Here is an 18,575-nt window from a genome sequence, read left to right on the forward strand (position 1 = left end):
ACAGAACATGGCCTTGTCCGACCTCAGCTGGGGATGTGTGTATTGGACTACTCAAATTTTTTGCCACTCCTTGTGTGTCTGAAAATGAAACAATCATGAATATTAATTTAGAAGTTACAAATAAATTTTAGTGAGCAGCCAAATTTGTAAATACGGCATTGGTGAATAATGAGAATCAACTATAGATTACAAATAAAAATGATTTATTTTGTTATTCCATAGTCTCTTTCTTCTAAAACCTTCTTCAAAACCCTAACTCCAAGCAATGTAGTAATATCCTAAATTCCCCTATGTGTTGGGTAAAATTACAACTCTGTCTCACAGATGGTGAAACGTGGAGATGAAGCAGCTTCCCAAATGTCCCCAAGCAATGTGACAGCAGAGCCAGGACAACTCAGGAGTGTGAAACTAATCCTGTGTTTGGCCCTCTGTGCTGTCCTGTTCCTGCTCGGTTACAAGAGGAAAGATGTTCTCCCTCTCTCCCTGGTAGCCCAGCCCTGTGCTTAAGGCTCTGCGGCGGAAGTCTGCAAATCGTTCTGGGACACACCTTCTGGAACTGTAGCGAGGGATTATAACTACCCCTGTAATTTTGTCCTGTAATAGTGTTACCTGAACCGGCTGTTTTTTTTACCATAAGTTTTTGTTTCGGAGATGGCATTGCTGACATTTTACCCCCACTTCCTGTATACGTGAAGTCTTAACTCCATAGCCTCATACATGGAACATTCCAGCCTCATCTACGACTACATGCATGTACTGAAGAACCAACCTGGGCTATTCACTGTTCCTTCTCCAGAGAGTAAGAACAAATTTCTATTCATTTTTAGAATTTCTCTTCCTCACTGTACCTGTAGCAGAGCCCAGGGCATCAAGTACTCAAAACACGTTGATGAAATTGAATCCTACTCCACAGTGAAAATTTCCCCAACATTTCCAGGACTTGTAGTTCGGGGAAACAGCACTGTGGAGTGCTTCAAGACCTACGAAGCACTTTACATACATTATCTCCCTTAATCCTCAACAACCCTGCAAATTATTATTATTCCCACATATGAATGGAGAAACATGTCCAAAAGAATTTACATAATTTCTCTAAAGTCACAAAGCTAGTAAATGCAGAGATATGATTGCCATTTAGAGCCTGTTTCTCCTATGAGCTATGGCCTAATTTATTTGTCGCAATAATGCCTCATGTTTCACTGGCTGCAGTTTCAACTGAATAGGTCAATCCATTTAAAAAAAGAAAAAAGAATTCTATTCTACTGCTTATTACCTAGGCCTTCACAAGTAGACAGAAAGAACTGCAGAAGATAATAGGACTGGGGAGTATTTGGGTTCAAAAGAGCTGCCATTTACCAGTTGTTCCATGAAGTTTACATAAAAGTTTCTCTGCCAAGAGACAAGAATGTAGTCACACACTGGGAGAATCATTTTATGATGTTTATCTTTCAAGAAAATGCAGATCAATGAGAGCAATATATCACAAGTGAAATACAAAAACAGTCTCAGAAATCTCTAAACATAGTACACAAAATGGCCTTCATTTCACATTCACTCATCTTTCAATTAATTACACAACTTCTATATTATCTCACAAGAAGACAAGTAACTGACAGTCTCTGTTCTCCATTATTAGCAGTTGGACGTTGCTGGTCCGTTTGGAATTGAGCAGATCCTACACCCCCCATTATATATACGATGTTAAGAAAGCTTAATTGTTCCAGAAGATTCTTGCGAATCAGTTATGTGCCAAGCATTGCATCTAACAGCAAACTCTAGATTTGGTGACCTCTTAAGATCCCTTTTAATCAATAGTCTATCCTTTTCTGTGGCTACTCTAAGGATGATCAGATTCTCCCAATATATATGAACCCATTAAAGGTCTTTGGAAGAATATATGAACCCATGAAAGAGATTTTTTTCTTTCTTTGACATTTGCTGAAACCATTCCAAAATTCTCAGAGCTAAGATTCTTTCCCTTGAAGATCTACTTATAACAGCACATTGATCAAAAATCCTGAAACCCTCAGAAGGGGCTCTGGAGCTCATCTTGTCCCACTGCAGTCCTCTCCGTAACATCCACGCTCAGAGTTCACACTTCCGAGACCAAAGATTTCTCTGCTGCCTGTGCCATTTTGAGAAACTCTCCCTGGTATTTATTTAAAATCCATCTTCCAGTGACATTTACTTATAAGCCATAACTTTTTCGTCTTGAACCAGAAAAAATAAGTCCAGATAGTTTTGAAATTACTATGTGGTATGATCATAAGCCCAGGACAAAACTAGTTTATGAGTATTGCCCAAGTTTCCCATCTGGATTAGTATCTGTCCCAGATTTTTCATTGTATAATGAAATTGTACTGTAACGGTTTCTTTAGAATAAGCTGTAAATAGTTGGGCAGGCCTCCTCTTTGTTCTTCCAGCTTCAACCATGGTCTCATCTAGTAGTGGGTGAGAGGTAAGTGCAGTGCACAGGGTTCTCATTCTCATATATGGCTAAATCTGAAAGATGAGCAATGTATCTCTCCTTGACCCTTTCCTCATCCTTAGTGCTTCTCTTTCCAAAGCAGCTTGCTGATCATATGAAGAGCATTCAGACATGAGTTGCGAGGGACCGCTGATTCCTTCCAATCTCACGTAGTTCTGGGAATATTCAACACTCTACCATTTCTGGCCATGCAGTGTAGCAATCAGCTATACTATGACCAGTGGCAAAGGCTGAAAAGTACATGATGCCACCAGGTCACAGTCAGCAGGGTGACTATGAAAGAGAAATGTGGAAAAATTACATTTTAGGTACATGTGAAATGAGTGGAGGAAATAAAGGCAGAGCGGTTGTGTCTGTGAAGCAGGAAGAGAGCAGTTTGAACAGTTTTAATATTGTTTTATCATTTATCGTACAGTATAAAATCTACAACTATAATGACAATGATGGTTCATTTTTCAATAAACACTTTTGGCAGCAATAAATTTAAGAAAAAGGAAGCGTGTGTTTAGTTGAAAAATAAGAAGTGAATTTTGATTGCTCAAGAAAGTTAATGAAGAACATGTAACTTGCATAAAATGTTTCTTGATGTTTACCAACCCCCATGGGGTCATAACGATATAGGTGATAACATGAAAACCAGAAGACACAGATTTGCTGGAGAAGCAGCAGCAATTACTTCAAAAGTTAGCAACTAGTTTACAAAGACTGTGCCCTATTTACAGCCCTAGCAGCACACTTCATATCATTCCTTGAGATATGACTTTTCATTTAGATCAAATGACTATTCTAAATCACTTTCGCTCATCTTTTATTCCAAGATTTTTTTGTGCAAGAATTCAAAATAAAGCAATAGCTGTTAGTGTGTGACTCCATGAGCAGCAGAAGAAATGCACAGTTAAATAATGAGAATTTTATGACAGTGTCATCAAACACTCCAAGTAAAAAATTACCTCATCCCAATTGTGTTTCTTTTTTCATCAATTTCCTAGAATCAAAGCCAACCGTTTGGGAATTCTTTCTTTTGACAGTGAAACATCCAACATTATTATGAGTTTAGTAAATTCAGTTAAAATGTTTGACACTGAAAATAGAATTATGTTTTTGCAATGGCAAAGCAGCACAAATTTTGGTAAAACATAATGTTCTCAATAAATTAAGAAGCTTATGGCACAGAGATGTACTTGAAATGGAATGTGACACATACATACTTCATACTTATGTACAAATAAATTGTGATGTTCTACCAATCGATATAGAAACTGTAGTGATCAAACTGTATAGCCATGTTTTTAAATACTCAGAGTACCTGAACTCCAAAATTTTGTGCCAAGGCTGAGTTTAAATTTTAATGAAATACTTTGGCATAGCAGTATGTGTTTTCTCTCTTTGTTATTTGAAATCAGCTTTAAAAAATGTTTGAGCTTTTGAAGAACTACTTTGTAAAGCAACCCAAGTGTCGCACAATGAAAATAAATATTTTTATAAAGAATTTCTGTAAATTGGGATTGAATTTTTTTCAAAATCAGTTAGAAATATTTAATCAAAATATTTGATGAATGGAACAGAAAAGCACTTTAGCATCTGGAGCTTTGTATATATCGTATATACTAAAATACATTGAATACATATATATATATCTCAAACAGACGTGCAAAAAGAAAGGCATTGACATATATCCCTACCAAAGCAAGGAAGAAGCTGATCAAATTAAATGGTGAGAGTTCAAACAGTGTACATAGTAACGTTCAGATCTACAGGGACTAGTAATATTGATGATGATCAGTTCTGTGCCAGCTACTACTAAGCAAAGCACCTCGTATGCTTTGTCTTTGATGTGCCCAATATGAAGGAGATCCTGTTTTATCTTGGGGTTTTATTTTGTTTTATTTTCCAGATTACGAATCTTTAGTGGAAAAGAGCAAGGTGAGTTTACCTAGGATCATGGAGCAGGAGGCAGAACCTGGGTTCCCCCAAGCGAGGAACCACGGAGCTGATGCAGCTCCTTCAGACTTCAGATGTGTGCGTGGAGCTGTGACATTCCAGCAGCATGGTTAGCTAGTAACCGCTCAACCTTTTTTTTTTTTTTGAGGAAGATTAGCCCTGAGCTAACTACTGCCAATCCTCCTCTTTTTGCTGAGGAAGGTTGGCCCTGAGCTAACGTCCGTGCCCATCTTCCTCTGCTTTATAGTGGGACGCCTACCACAGCATGGCGTGCCAAGCGGTGCCACGTCCGCACCCGGGATCCCAACCGGCAGACCCTGGGCCGCCGAGAAGCGGAACAGCACGCTTAACTGCTGCGCCACCGGGCTGGCTGCTCAACCTTTTAAAACCTATGCTTCACCACCAAAATCATGCTACCAAACTCTATTTTGCGTAGATTATACTATAAAAAAGTACCCAAATTTTCCCAGTGTTGTGTTCCAAATACAAAACATATTGCCACATTAAACTTTTTTTTTAATTAAATGTACTACCCATCCTGGTTAAAATCATAATTCATCCTTGGGGAGATATGAAAATTCCTGATAACTTTAATTCTTTCATTTTACAAATGAGGAATCTGAAACCTAAAAATGCTTTAAGACGTCCTCCAAGATGCAATGCAAGCTGAAGGCAGAGCTAGGTCAGAAGCCACGAAGCTTCGCTCCCTCCCCTAATGCACTTCCCGACCTCAGAAAAACCGTCAAATCTCCACAGGAACGTTAGCCTGGGCCTGAATCTTCACTCTCAGCCACAAAGGGGTCAACAGTGCTTCTCCAGAGGTAGAAAGGTCCTGTGGCTCAGAGTGCTCACCCGGAAAATTGTACAGAAGTGAGGAAGTCTGCTCTAGTAAGAAAAAAGCAATCTTGGGACAGCATGGGTTGAGGGAAAGCAGGCATCTTGGAGTTGCTTATGTTTTTATTAAAATCCATTGTTTCTGAGAGAACATTTTCATCTGCAGGAAGCAAGGAGTGCAGGTCTGACAGTCCTGTCTCCCCTAACTCACTTCCAGAGAAATGAAGAATGGACCAGTGTGGCTCCCTGCCACCCGTGCTAACAAGGGGCCCCAAGTGGCCCTTTCCCTCGGTGTTCAGATGATCTCATAGCTTAAAGTGTCTCCAAGTGGGACTGGCTTCTCCCAGAAACCTGTCAGCTGAGTATTTGGAAGAAACTGAGAAATCCTTGAAAAACATGGAGGGATCAAAGGTACTTATTAAAGTATTTTCAAAAGACCTCTGGGTTTAATAAGAAGCAAATGAGATCAGATAGAGAGGAATCCAGAGACTGGTTCTAGTGTGGAAAACTCTTTGTGGTAAAGACCAGCAGAAAGGAACATACAGCTGGGAACGGTGCTTATTTGGAGCAGAGTGTTAAACAGTGTGCCGTTGAGTTGCTCTGCCCTTGAACCTGGAGAAGTGTGCAGAAGTAAGCAATTACTTAAACAGACACATCTTTCCTAAGAGATCTGATCCAAGAAAAATAATAGACTACAACAACCAAAAAATTTAAGAAAAAGAGAGGAAACACCCAGCTTTTTCTCTTACCAGGAGAGATTGTTTTGTCTCCGGAGGACTTTTGACACAGAGTACTGACTTTCCTCGTGCGTTAGTCGGTCATCTAGCAGTCTGATTAAAAGATTGCTCTTGAGAAATTACGGATTTTCTTCTCTCTCCAATCAACCAACTGACCAACCAACCAAACAAACTTCTACACGTTTTGTTTTAGAGTGAAACATAATTTAAATGCATGCTATTATGCAGAACAATTGTCCATGTCAAAGAAAATCCATTCACTTAATAAACTCCTAATCTTTGAATAGAGCAGAACTAGCCAAGACTCAGGCCCACACAAATATTTGAGGCATCGGAACAAGCAGAAGATTTCTTCCACAGGAAATTGGGAACCCTGTGAGCCTTGTAATCTCAGTGAAACTTGCAAAGAGGTTGAAGATACACAAACAAACACGTAGATAAGGAAAACAGATTAGAGGTTGCCAGAAGAAGAGGGAATGAGGGGAGGACGAAAGGGGTGAAGGGGTGTATGCATATGGTGATGGTGGTGGACACAATGGAATCTATACAAAAACTGAAATATAATAATGTACGCCTGAAATTTATACAACGCTGAAAGCCAATATGACCTCAATGAAAAAAACTGACATTTGGGAAAAAAAAAGACTGATTTGTAGTGAGTTATTTCCCCCTTAGGGATCCCCCAAACTGATGGCAGCAATCTTCCCTCTTAAACGTCAGGTGTGTAATTATTGAAATGGAATAAGTTGTAACAGAAAAAATGAAAAATAAAGACATAATACCTGACGTTCATAGGGTATAATGAAAGAGATAATTCTCACATAGCTTGTAAGATCTTAAACTGGCATAACTATTTCTGTAAAAATGGCAGCATTTGCGACAACTTTAGTAAAAGAGTTTAGTAAAAGAGGACAAAGTGGGACATGGAAAAGAGTCCAGAGTCTAGTGCATCCCTAGTCCCAGGTACAAAGACACCAGTCTGAGCCCCGTGGGAAAAGGAGCCACCAACAAAAGCTGAAAGGGCCTTTTTCCTGAGACCTTAGTGACATGGAACCGTTCAAGCAGTGTAGCTTTAGAGCACAAGAGATGCAACGTGGTATATACGCTTTAATTGGGTCCTCCTTTGGTGAGCAGTAGAGCATAGCTTTTTCACAGACAGGATCCGTGAGCTGCAGTTCCATCCTGAGGTGTGGCTGCTTTGAAGGCACTGGGAGGTGGTACCCTCAGCACAGGTATCAGTGTCCTCATAGTGAACACTGGCAGAGATGACAGTGGTAGGTATTCAAGGAGTTTTGAGGACATCAACCATTCATAAGTGGGTTCCAGAGTAGAAGAACACAGCAGATGTAGCATGATTACCGTGGCTGACTGATATCAAACCTTTTATTTATACGCTGAGTTAATATGGTACTTAAGATAGATCAAACTTCTTCCTCCACTCTACAGAAAAATATTACTTAGAAAAATGACAAGAATGGGATTTAGACATGGACCTGAATTCAAATCTCTTTTGATTATAAGTTGTGCCTCTTTGAACAGGTCATTTGATCCTTTGGAGACTCAGTTTCCTCATCTGTAATCTGTGGAAAATGTTGACTTCATAGAGGTCGTATGAAGATTAAATGCGCCATGTGTCTGCTACATCTTTTGTGTTACCTGTCACCTGGTCATTCTTTTCCGAGGGCCAACAGCCATCATTGTGTCCTTCTGTGGGTACATGTGAGGGTACAGTATCCTGGTTCTTCAAAAGTATGGGCTTCTTTGCTGGATCCTCCCCGTGATTGACAGTTATAGTGGTGAGTAATTATGTGCAAATGCATGTTCTCCACCAAAACTTGTAAGAGACAGAAAACTTATTTCTTCAGTGCCCTTGAAAAGCTGCACGACACGAATGCACGTCTGTGTGCCAGCAGTTTAGAAATGAAAATCTCCACATCTTTGTGCCTGTCTCATTAATTCTCTCCACCCCATTGGTGTTAAGGTTTTATAAATAAGCAAGACAGGATTGATTTGTTCCATTTCAGCAAACTGTGAAAGAAAACAGTCAAAAAATCATTCCCATCATCATTCCCCCAACCATGACATTACTCTTTAAAATTGGGTGAAAGCCTGTGTAGCCTTTCCCAATTAGGTGAAAGATGATTTCATTTCAGTTAATCTTTAGGGAAGTTACTTCTGGTTTGTGCAAACATGCCAAAATAATGCAGCAACCTTCATAAAGAGTCCAGTTTGATTTCTCTCTGGCTAAAGGGAAACTCAAGATTCAGGAAGACCTGACCACCTGTATTATTAAGATTTATGGTGTTCAGTCGGACCTACATGGACATAGCCTAGGGGAGTGGAAGGAAATTGAAGGAAGAATCAGAACACCCGGGGGGCCTTAAAGGTGCCAGGTACTGGGGTTTGCAAATCTTTTCAGCAAAAACCCTGGAGATTCCAGGCAAGGGTTGCCTTTTAGATATGGATAAGGAATGGGGCAAGAATCTTGAGCCAGAGCAGACCTATTTTTCTAGATTTTATATATTAGGCTTCCATATACGATCAGTTTCATCCACCAGCATAATCTAAAAACTCTTCTGTTGTTTGAATTCCCTTTACAACTTCACAGCTGATTTGTCCTCTTGCTGATGCTTAAACAGCTCCAATGACAGGGTTCCTGAGGCAGCCGTCTTTGGACAGATGTCCCCTAAATTCCTTTAGAGCTCTATAAACCCATACCAATGTATACATATAAACAGGAAATACAATGGTGTGATGACAAAGATTGAAGGCATTTGTCTGATGCCCCATCTGTCCATACATAACACCCTGTGCAGTGGCTTTTCTGTCTGTAGCTAATGGGGATAACAACAATTTCAAATTTACTTTATTTTAATATATTTTAAAAACATGTGAAACTAAACCCCCCCCCCCCCCCCCCGCCTTGACACAGGCTGTTGCTTTTTCTCTTCAAGAGAGAAAACATTCACATCAGGATTGATTTAATTTTTTCCCCCTTTTAAATCATAAACAGTCCTGGTACAAGAAACAGTAGCTGTTATTGATTAAAAGTTCATTTGCCTTGCCTGGGCTGATGATTGATACTTGGAGGGCAGGAGGGGTGTTGGAGTTTGGCTGGGAGATTGGAAGTGGGGCAATTTTGTCACATTACCTGTTCTTTATAAGAGTGTTAGTCTTGGAGGAAATTTAGATTTGGGGAGAGAACTTTTTTCCTCCTTAAATTTTAGTAGATGTTCGTCCAACTTTTTGTTTTGTTTTGTTTCTTGTTATGCTGGCTTCACCCACTTTAAGTAACTTCCAGGGCACATGAGCTTGTGAGAGGCCCCTAAATGGGCTTTTAATGGTCTGTTGAATAAAGCAGCTACCAGTTCAGGAAATGCACACATTTTATAGGTGCCTATTTTCAAAGCTTCTATTTGTGAGTGCCAGTTGAGAGATGCCTTTGTATGTGTTCTTCACAGACCTAGTACAGCCATAAAGACTGCCTCCGGAAGCATTAAAAAACAAGGAATAAATTTCCTCATCCTATTTCTACTCTAATGTCAAGAAGAATAACTTTTGGTTAAAAAAGTATCTTTCCTTTAGGAAAGTTATTTGAGCCCATCAGAAAATTATAATTTCACAAGAGTGTGTCAATCACCTTCATTGAGTGCATTTGTCAGTGATATTTGCAATCAAGGCATGGGATTTTAAAGAAAGTAAGAAGTGATTGGCAGTATAACAGGATTCTTAGTCTTCAGTTTTCTAATTTTTATGCATTGTGAACATTCTCTCTCTTTTAGTCTTTAACTGTACCAAATATGTGCCATACACGGATCCTTGAACTTATCAGTCAGTAGAACATCTGGAAGTAATAGCAATCTTTGCACAACCCCATTTAATATTGACACATTAAATTTAAAATAACAGAAAATATAATATGACACAAGGTTTTATTAGATAGTAATAAAGGCAACAAGTAGCAGCACCAAACATTTAAGAAAAGATATGCTGGGAAATCTTACAGTAGAAAGATATTCCATTAAATTAATTTTTCTGAAAAATTAGAAAAACTGCTATTATTCATTTTTAATAGCACAACACCTTGGCTGAAATTAGGGGAAAATAGTGTTCCATGGAAGCATAGTTTGAGAACCAGTGTCATAAACAGAGATGCATGGAAATTCTGAATGAATTCCTAGAGAGCTTACATATCATAAGTCAGATTTTTTCAAAGTTGATTTAAAGTCCTCAGGATGCTGTAAGCCTGAAACCAAAGGGAAAAATAAAATAAAGAAATGCTGATAGATTTGACTACCATGAAATATAAAACTGCAGTTCGTTACATAAAACACCATAAGAAAAATTAAAAGGCAAACTGGAAAAAATATTTTCGGGGCCAGCCCAGTGGCTCAGCGGTTGAGTTTGTACATTCCGCTTTGGCGGCCCAGGTTCGCCAGCTCAGATCCCGGGTGCAGACTTATGCACCGCTTGTCGAGCCATGCTGTTGCAGTCATCCCACATATAAAGCAGAGGAAGGTGGGCACCGATGTTAGCTCAGGGCCAGTCTTCCTCAACAAAAAAAAAGAGGAGGATTGGCGACAGATGTTAGCTCAAGGCTAACCTTCCTCAAAAAATAAATTGCAACAGGGGCTGGCCCCGTGGCCGAGTGGTTGCGTTCGCGCGCTCCGCTGCAGGCGGCCCAGTGTTTCGTTGGTTCGAGTCCTGGGCGCGGATATGGCACTGCTCATCGGGCCACGCTGGGGCAGCGTCCCACATGCCACAACTAGAGGGACCCACAACGAAGAATGTGCAACTATGTACTGGGGGGCTTTGGGGAGAAAAAGGAAAAATAAAATCTTTAAAAAATAAAAAGAAAATAAAAATAAATAAATAAATAAATTGCAACATATATTATAATGTATTACTATATTTACAGTAATAAGAGTTTGTACAACTCAGTAAGTGAATATCTAACACTAGGATAGAAAATAGTGGGTAAAGGAAACTGATAAGCAATTTACAAAATGAGAACTACGTAGAGTCAATATGCACAGCAAAAATTATTCAACATTATTGCTAATCAAAGAAATGCATATTAAAATGATGAAATGACATTTATTTCTATCAATCTGTGGATTTAGGGAAATGGACGCCCTCCTGCACTGCTACATATGTTAGTGTAATTTTCAAAAAAATAATTTGGGAACATTTATCAAAAGCCTTAAAACTTTTTTAGACCTTTAATTGGATGAACGATTCCACTTTCATTTTTCCTCTTGCATAAAGGCTTTTGTATGGCAGTCATCGTGTCACTGGAAACAGTCTTATTGTTTAATCCTAAAGGACAGGTTAAGTCAGTTACGGTACAGCACACGCTATCATACTGTAAGGTCTTTAATTATTGTGTTATAAATGTTTCCTTACTGATATCAATAGGTATTCACAATATTAAATGAAAAAAGCAAGTTACAAAGATATATTATGCTATGATTCTATTTCTGTTAAATTACGTGTGCAGAGAAAAGGGCTAGAATTTCATATATCATAGTCTCTGTTGTTGTGTCTGGGTGAGAGGGATTATGAGTGTTTATTTTTTAGCCTACGTGTATTTTTGTCTGTAATGATTACGTGTGTTAGATTGAGAAAAAAATTATTTTTAATTTCCATCCTGCAGAAGCTACTAAGGAGACCAAATGACATATCTAGCCTAAGACATGTTATTACCACCAACAATCATTTTTTGTCTCTGAAAATAATCTCTCTTACGGATTCTTTCTCTCTAGAATGCTTTTCACCTATTTTCTTCATGGGTCATCTCAGCTGGTGATGACTTTCGTATTTCTCCAAGGGAGCATATAGTTTGTTTCCATGCAATAAACTCCCAATCACCAGTAAAGAAATCAAACCACTCTAAATTAAGGTCTTTGGGAGGGAAAGGTCAAGTGAATGAATAGTTTTGTATGATTTGAATGAATCCCTCAAGAAATAAATCAGACCCTTAGCTTTCATCTTATTCCCAGCCTCTGGAATAAGAATGTTAACTCAGCCAATTTAATACTTAGGAAAACCAGAAAAGAAAAGAAAACAAAACTTTAAAACCTCAGTGTCCACAACAAAGATAAAGATACTTGTAGATCCCAGTTTTTGAGCATCTATCCAAAGGAGATTAGTATGGCCTAAATATGTTTAAAATGAACATGAAGAACAAATTTGGGGAAAAAAAGGCAGAAACCACATATAGCTTTTGCATTTGGTGAGGTCTTGGGGGTTCACAGCTCAGCCCTGCATCTTGCAAACTGTGAGAGTATAAGAAGGCACTTAACCTTTCTGGGGGAGACAACACCAAAGTGAGTTTGTTATAAACACTAAATGAAATAAAGTGCCCTGCACACCAGACAATTAATAAATATCGGTTTCCTTCATTCCCAGGAGAAAAGTTTGAGGGCAGAGGAGGAGAAAGCAGGAAATTCCCTGTCTCCTCCAACCTCCATGTTCAGAATTTAAGGTACAGTCCTAGCAGTCTGGTGAGGGAAATGCGCATGTTTTTGGAAGGGGGGAGATGGACACGTGATCAGGAGCAGGGAGTGTTTTTAAATAATTTTAACATCCATCTGAGAATAAGGACAAAGAAAAATCCATGGTCATAAAGAGGAGTAACAAAACTGAGACACTGTAGAGTCCAGGGAAGCTTTGAGTCCGGAACACATAGGTCATTATTTTTGAGAATCAGTAGGTTCTCTTCCTGCCCTACCTCCTCTTGGATCCCACTGAGTGATCTTAGGTATGCCAATTAATGCCTGCCCCAGTTTTGCTGTTTGCCAAATGAGTAAACAACCCCTTCCTCTTTTTATCTAGTAGAATGCTATGATAACACAAGATGATGTTCTTTAAAAATGCCTTGAGCTCTAAAGAAGGTAACACTTACACCCAAAATATTGTAGTTGTTGTCATTTGCAGTGTGGTTAAAGGTGTGAGTTTTATCTTGGAACTCTGAAGCTGGAGAAAATTCCATCTCACTTCCAGTTTAAGTGGGAAATGGTTTGGAAGAGATTTGAAATTTTAGGAGCCCTTGAAGCGTGGTGAATGAGGAGGAAGTTTGATTTAAAAAAAAAAAAAAAAAAGAGTTTATGATGTGCATGGTTGGGGCTGGGGTTGGTGGCTGGGAAAATGGGAATGGATGTGTGGTATGTACCTCGTACTGAATGTGGTTTGAGAGAGTTGGTGTGAATTAGGAATATCACGAATGTGAAATGTATCTACCACAAAGTCTGCTATTGTGGGTTCAAGTTTGAAATACTGAAGTGTTTCTTTAGGATCAAAGCTTTGGCAGGGTGAGGTGGGCATGGGGACAGGTTCCAGTCTGGCCAGAAGCAAAAACTCCACATTTTCCTCAGGAGACATGCAGTCTGAGAAAACGCTTTTGGTTGCTCAGAGTGTACGTGTTTGCATTTATTTTGGAGCACTTTTTGAAATTTCTTGAGTAGAAATGCCTTTACTCTGAAACAGGGCAATTGTGATAGCTGCTAATTCTCTGTCTCTCTGTCTCTGCCTCAGTCTCTGTCTCTGTCTCTCTCTCTCTCTTTCTTTCTCTCTCTTTCTCTCTCTCTCTCTCTCACACACACACACACACATACACACACACCTCCTCACACACTAACTAGTATTTACTCTTCGGAGCTTTATTGTCACGGCTTTTGGGTGCATGCACTGAATTGGAAAGAGTCCTTCTGAGGTCCATGTGGAACTCCCTGCCTGAACTCTCTGGAGGAAAGGAAGAGAAAGGCCCTACCGACTTTTGGCAGCTTTCTTTTACCATAAGTCTGGTTAGTGTTACCTCAAATCAAAATGGTAAGTGAAGTATATATGCTCCCAGTATTTAGAGAAAAAGAAGGGGACCTACAGAGACACAGGCCACTTCTGGGCCCTGTGCCTCACTGTATCTCAGGGCAAAGATGGAGCTGCCACTCGACTGCGTTGCATGAGGAACACTCAATTGGGAAGGACAGTCCTGAGCATTTGGGCCAGATGTTCACGGCATCTTGCACCTTCCCAGGAAATTAATTTTGGGTTAAAGGCAAAGCAGATGACTAGCAAAGACTCCCGTGATGGAAATTGAAGATGTCAGGGAACAAAAAAAGTAGGAAATAAGAGTTCCCTTTGGATGCAGCTCTCTCAGCTGTGTCTGAGTGGAGTGAGGCAGAATCCCACTCCCGGCGGCAAACCCACCCCTCAGAGCGATTTGGCTCCGTTTCCTCTGCACCTCCTGAAGTGGCAGTGGACAGGGATTGCTTCCCACCCCAGTCTCCTTTTCTCCCTCCAGATAGAAGACTGTAGGTGCAGCACAGTCTCCTCCACTACACAGTGCACTGGAAGATAAATTCTGTGAGGCAGGGATGGGATGCTATTTCTCTTTCTATCCCTACTTTCCAGCAATGAGACTCTCATGTAGTAGGTACTCAATAAATGTTTGCTTATTGAATGCTCAAACTGAGTGAAGCGTATGTGTGTCGGGTGGTGGCGGGGAATGAACGTATTTGGAGCACCTCCTCTGGGTCAGGGTGCCCGACACAGGACTACACATTCTACAGGAGCTATTTGATTCACTCTTCCCACCAGTCCTACAAGGTAGGTTATCAGAAGTCCTAAGAAATGGAGGTACATGGAGATTAAAGCCACATTTGAGCTATTGGGGGTTGGTATTTGAATCAAGGTCTGTCCACCTCAAAGCATTAGCTCTTCCATGCCATGATGATGGAGATCCTCACTGATTGCATCCTCTCAGACAATGATCCAGGAGTGCCACACTTACAAGGCGTGAAGCTGGGCAATCCCTTTTATTGTATTGTTTTAGAGAAGGATCCGCAAAGTTCAAATTGTTCCTGCCTGCTGGCTGATAGACCAAATTCATTCTAAGTTCCTTTCTGAAGGAATCCCCGGGACTCAGAATCAGAGTGGAGTAATGTAAAGATCGCTGAAATTGACTCCTTGGATGTACTCCCAGAATTTCCTCTAACTGGACATGACACTATGTGAGGCAGGTTGCCTTTCTGAGCTTCAGTTTGTTCAACTGTCAAACAGGAATATGTATCATGGCCTGTGCTGTCATCACAGGGAGTGGTCTTGACTCAAGGATTAAATGAGATGAACTTCATGAAAGAATTTGAAATCTTGCTGGATTGTTTAGGTCAGAGACACTGTCTTTTATCTCTGTAAACCCCAAAACACCTGGGAAAGTGCTCGATAAATTTGTGAAATGGAGGAACTAGTACAACTTCATATTCAAATACAAGGTTTCCATTTTTCTAAATTCAATTTAGACAACTGTTGCCACAATTAGTGGCCTTTTCCTTTCCAGTGGTCGGAGGAGGTGGTAGTAACTTAGAAGACGTTGGTTGTCTGGTATACTTGAGGAGAGGGTTTGAGATATGTGGGTTTGAGGCATATGGAGGTGCCCAGCTTCAGGAAAAACCCTAGAACCTAAGGCTGACATGGAAGTAGCAGGCTTGCCCAAATTCAAGGTCACAAGTGTGCTTGGGCAATAAACATATCGATGATGACCAATGTTGACCAATGACAAAAATACACTCTGAATGTTCTGGACTGCCTAATATTCTCATAGTTCTTGAATGATACTAGAGAGGTGGGGTATTTCTGCTCTTGCTATCCCTTACCAACATTGCAAATGCCTGGATTTTAATTTTCCACTCTCCTGATCAGAGACAATTAAATTAGATTTAGAGGAAAAAATGTATGTATCATTTATTGCACCCTGGCATTACGAACTAAAGTTCATACTTGTTAGAAAAGCAAACTTTTGACCTAGGAATGGGTTATATAACTCATATAAAATGTGTGTAAGAGATTTACCAAGACATGAAGAAGCTTTCTAATTAATAAATGTGGCTATCTGAAGCCCTTTGAGAAGCTCTGGTAGAGACAACTCGCATATATCACTCAGAAACTTCTTTAATTCCTGATTATATTCACATTATTGTTTATTATTTCCTAAGAGCTTTATGCATATTAATTAACCTGAGCCAAACAACAACCCCATGAAGGAAATGATAATAGTATTATTTTACAGTTCATGGAACACGAGTGAGAAAGACAAGATAAGAATCCAGCACTTTTGCCTCCTCAAACTTCTGTCCTTAAGAATGGTCCAGAAAAGCTGTGTGTGTTCCCACAGACTAGCAATTATTGATTCTGAATGCGAAACTCACATGACAGGTGTCTTGGCAAACAGGAAATGGATGACAGAGCCTTCTAATAACTGTGTAATTTTAAGAGGCAGATCAAGAAGACATGCTTATGGGATGGGGAACAGATGGCTTTCATCTCCTGCTACCACAGCACACAGTGAGGAGAATGCAGAGCCACTTGGGTGCTGGAAAACAAATATTTCCTCGCATGTCTAGCACTTAATACTCTCCTGCTTAGGGGAAACAAATAAACACATCACAATAATTGAACAAGCACATGAGGTTCTATCATCAGATTCCCTTAAAAAGGTTATAAAGAGAGAGAGATGATGAAGAAAAAAAGAGATATAAGAAGAAGCAAAAACAAACACCAGTCATATTATTTTGCTCTTTGTTCCCATTGTCTCATCATAGCTGAATCACCAATTGCATGCAGATATTCACTCTGAAAGACGTGTGGAAGTGTGAAGGGTAACATTTATGGTTCTGTCACTTGGTGATACACAGCAGCTGGGATCACAGATTCCACAGCCTTTGTGAATATATTGTCAAAATGTTTTGATTGAGGGGAATAAAACTTAACCACTCTTCCTTCAAGCTTTGCCCATCCTAAAATATTTTCCAATAAAATGAAGTAATATATCCATCAAGTCATATGATTTTCAGTCGGTGAACCCCTGTTTCTCCCATCCGTTCTGCACACTTTTCTTTCCTTGACTTGCAAAAGCATACCCCCACCCACCCTTCCAGTCCCTAAGCTGAGCAGCATACTCAGCCCCACCACAGCCCCACTGGGCCTAGGTATTTTCATTCCAACCAGATTGACTGACCTCCTGTCCTCCCATTTTCCTTCCGGGGATACCTGTGGTTTAAGCCAAACACTATGCAGCTCTAACTGCTGAAAACAGAGCCACTGATTAAGACACAGACAGCTGTAACAATTGCATGCAGAGCTCCTGTTCTGAGAGTGACCAACACACCAACACCCCGTGCCCTGACAAACAGCCAGTCCAAACACATTGGAGACTAAACGGAGCTTTGGTGGAAGGCTGGTTAATTGTGTGTTGATTCCAATGGGCAGAGTCAGTGTTTCCATGTGTCATTTACAGAATATCCAAGAGGAATTACAGGAGAAGCCAGATGAAAGGCTTGGTATGAGTGATAAATAGGAGCAAGAGAAGCAGAGACTGGTTAGGTTCTATGAACTTGTCAGAAGGTTGCTTGTGCACATTAAAGCCGGGCAACGTGCCCTCCATGGCGAACATAGGCTATCCTTGCTTAGATTCCTGAAGCCCTATCTTCACAGGCTCAACATTAGAATCCAGTTACTCAAACAGGGCTTTATTTGACCCATTTTGGTTTCTATTTGTCTACGCAAATTTATTGAGTACCTTCTGTGTGCCAGGCACCAAGTGCCAGAAAAAAAGCAATGAACAAGACAGACAAGGCCTCCGCCTTCAACATGGTTTGAGTCCAATTGGTGGAAACAGAAAACTGACAAATAAGCAAGGTTACTTTGGGTCATAATAAGTGTTAAAAAAAAATAAAAGAATTAAACAGGAAGAGATGCTAGAGAGTGACTAGCATAATAGAAAGCCCCTTAAATTGGGTGCTCAGGAAAGGCCTCCCATAGTGGAAAGTGGAGGAAAATGTGGCTAAGACGTTAAAGATGAGATGGTGCCAGTCGCAGGAAGATCTGAGGGAGACTGGAGGGTCACAGAGAGCGTTTGGAGGGAGAGGGAGCACCACCCGAGGCAGTCCTGAGGAGGACCTTAGGATCTGTATGGCTGAAAGGAGGCCATGTGGCTGGAGCCACGTGAAGAGGGTAGAGAGTGGACCAGAGGAAGCTGGGGAGGCAACAGAAGCTACATCGTGTAGGGCTGCAGGCCACAGTAAATAATTAAGATTTTATTCTAAACGCAATAGGAAACTTCTGAACAGTATGGCCACAAAAAACCACATTCTTCACTTCCGCTCAGTCGTCCATTCTCCTAAATTTGCATTTGACAGTTTGATAGCTAGATTAGGGATTCAAATCCTAATCTCTGGCCAGTAGTAAATTGAGTTATAAGCATATACGATTGAACTATAAGTATATAGGATTGCAAATCACTCACTAATGGCTCTTGATAGGAAGTTTTTTGTGGCGAGGATCTATTCTTCTCTCATTTGGTATATCTGACCTAATAACTTCTTATAATTTGCCATTCTACTTTGACAGACAATAGGCATTAGTTCAAATTTCTGGAGACAGATTTTGACTTTGGCTTTAATCCCTGATGAGAAGGCTTAAAGGGTGTCTTGCTGATAAAGGGGCAGGTAATCCTTCTCTTGGTTCACTGTTAGGTCCAAATAGTTTTATGTGAGAGAAACAAACCGAGATTCCAACCC

The sequence above is a fragment of the Equus przewalskii genome, chromosome 23 (genome assembly GCF_037783145.1).
Source record: "Equus przewalskii isolate Varuska chromosome 23, EquPr2, whole genome shotgun sequence".
Taxonomy (NCBI): Eukaryota; Metazoa; Chordata; class Mammalia; order Perissodactyla; family Equidae; genus Equus; species Equus przewalskii.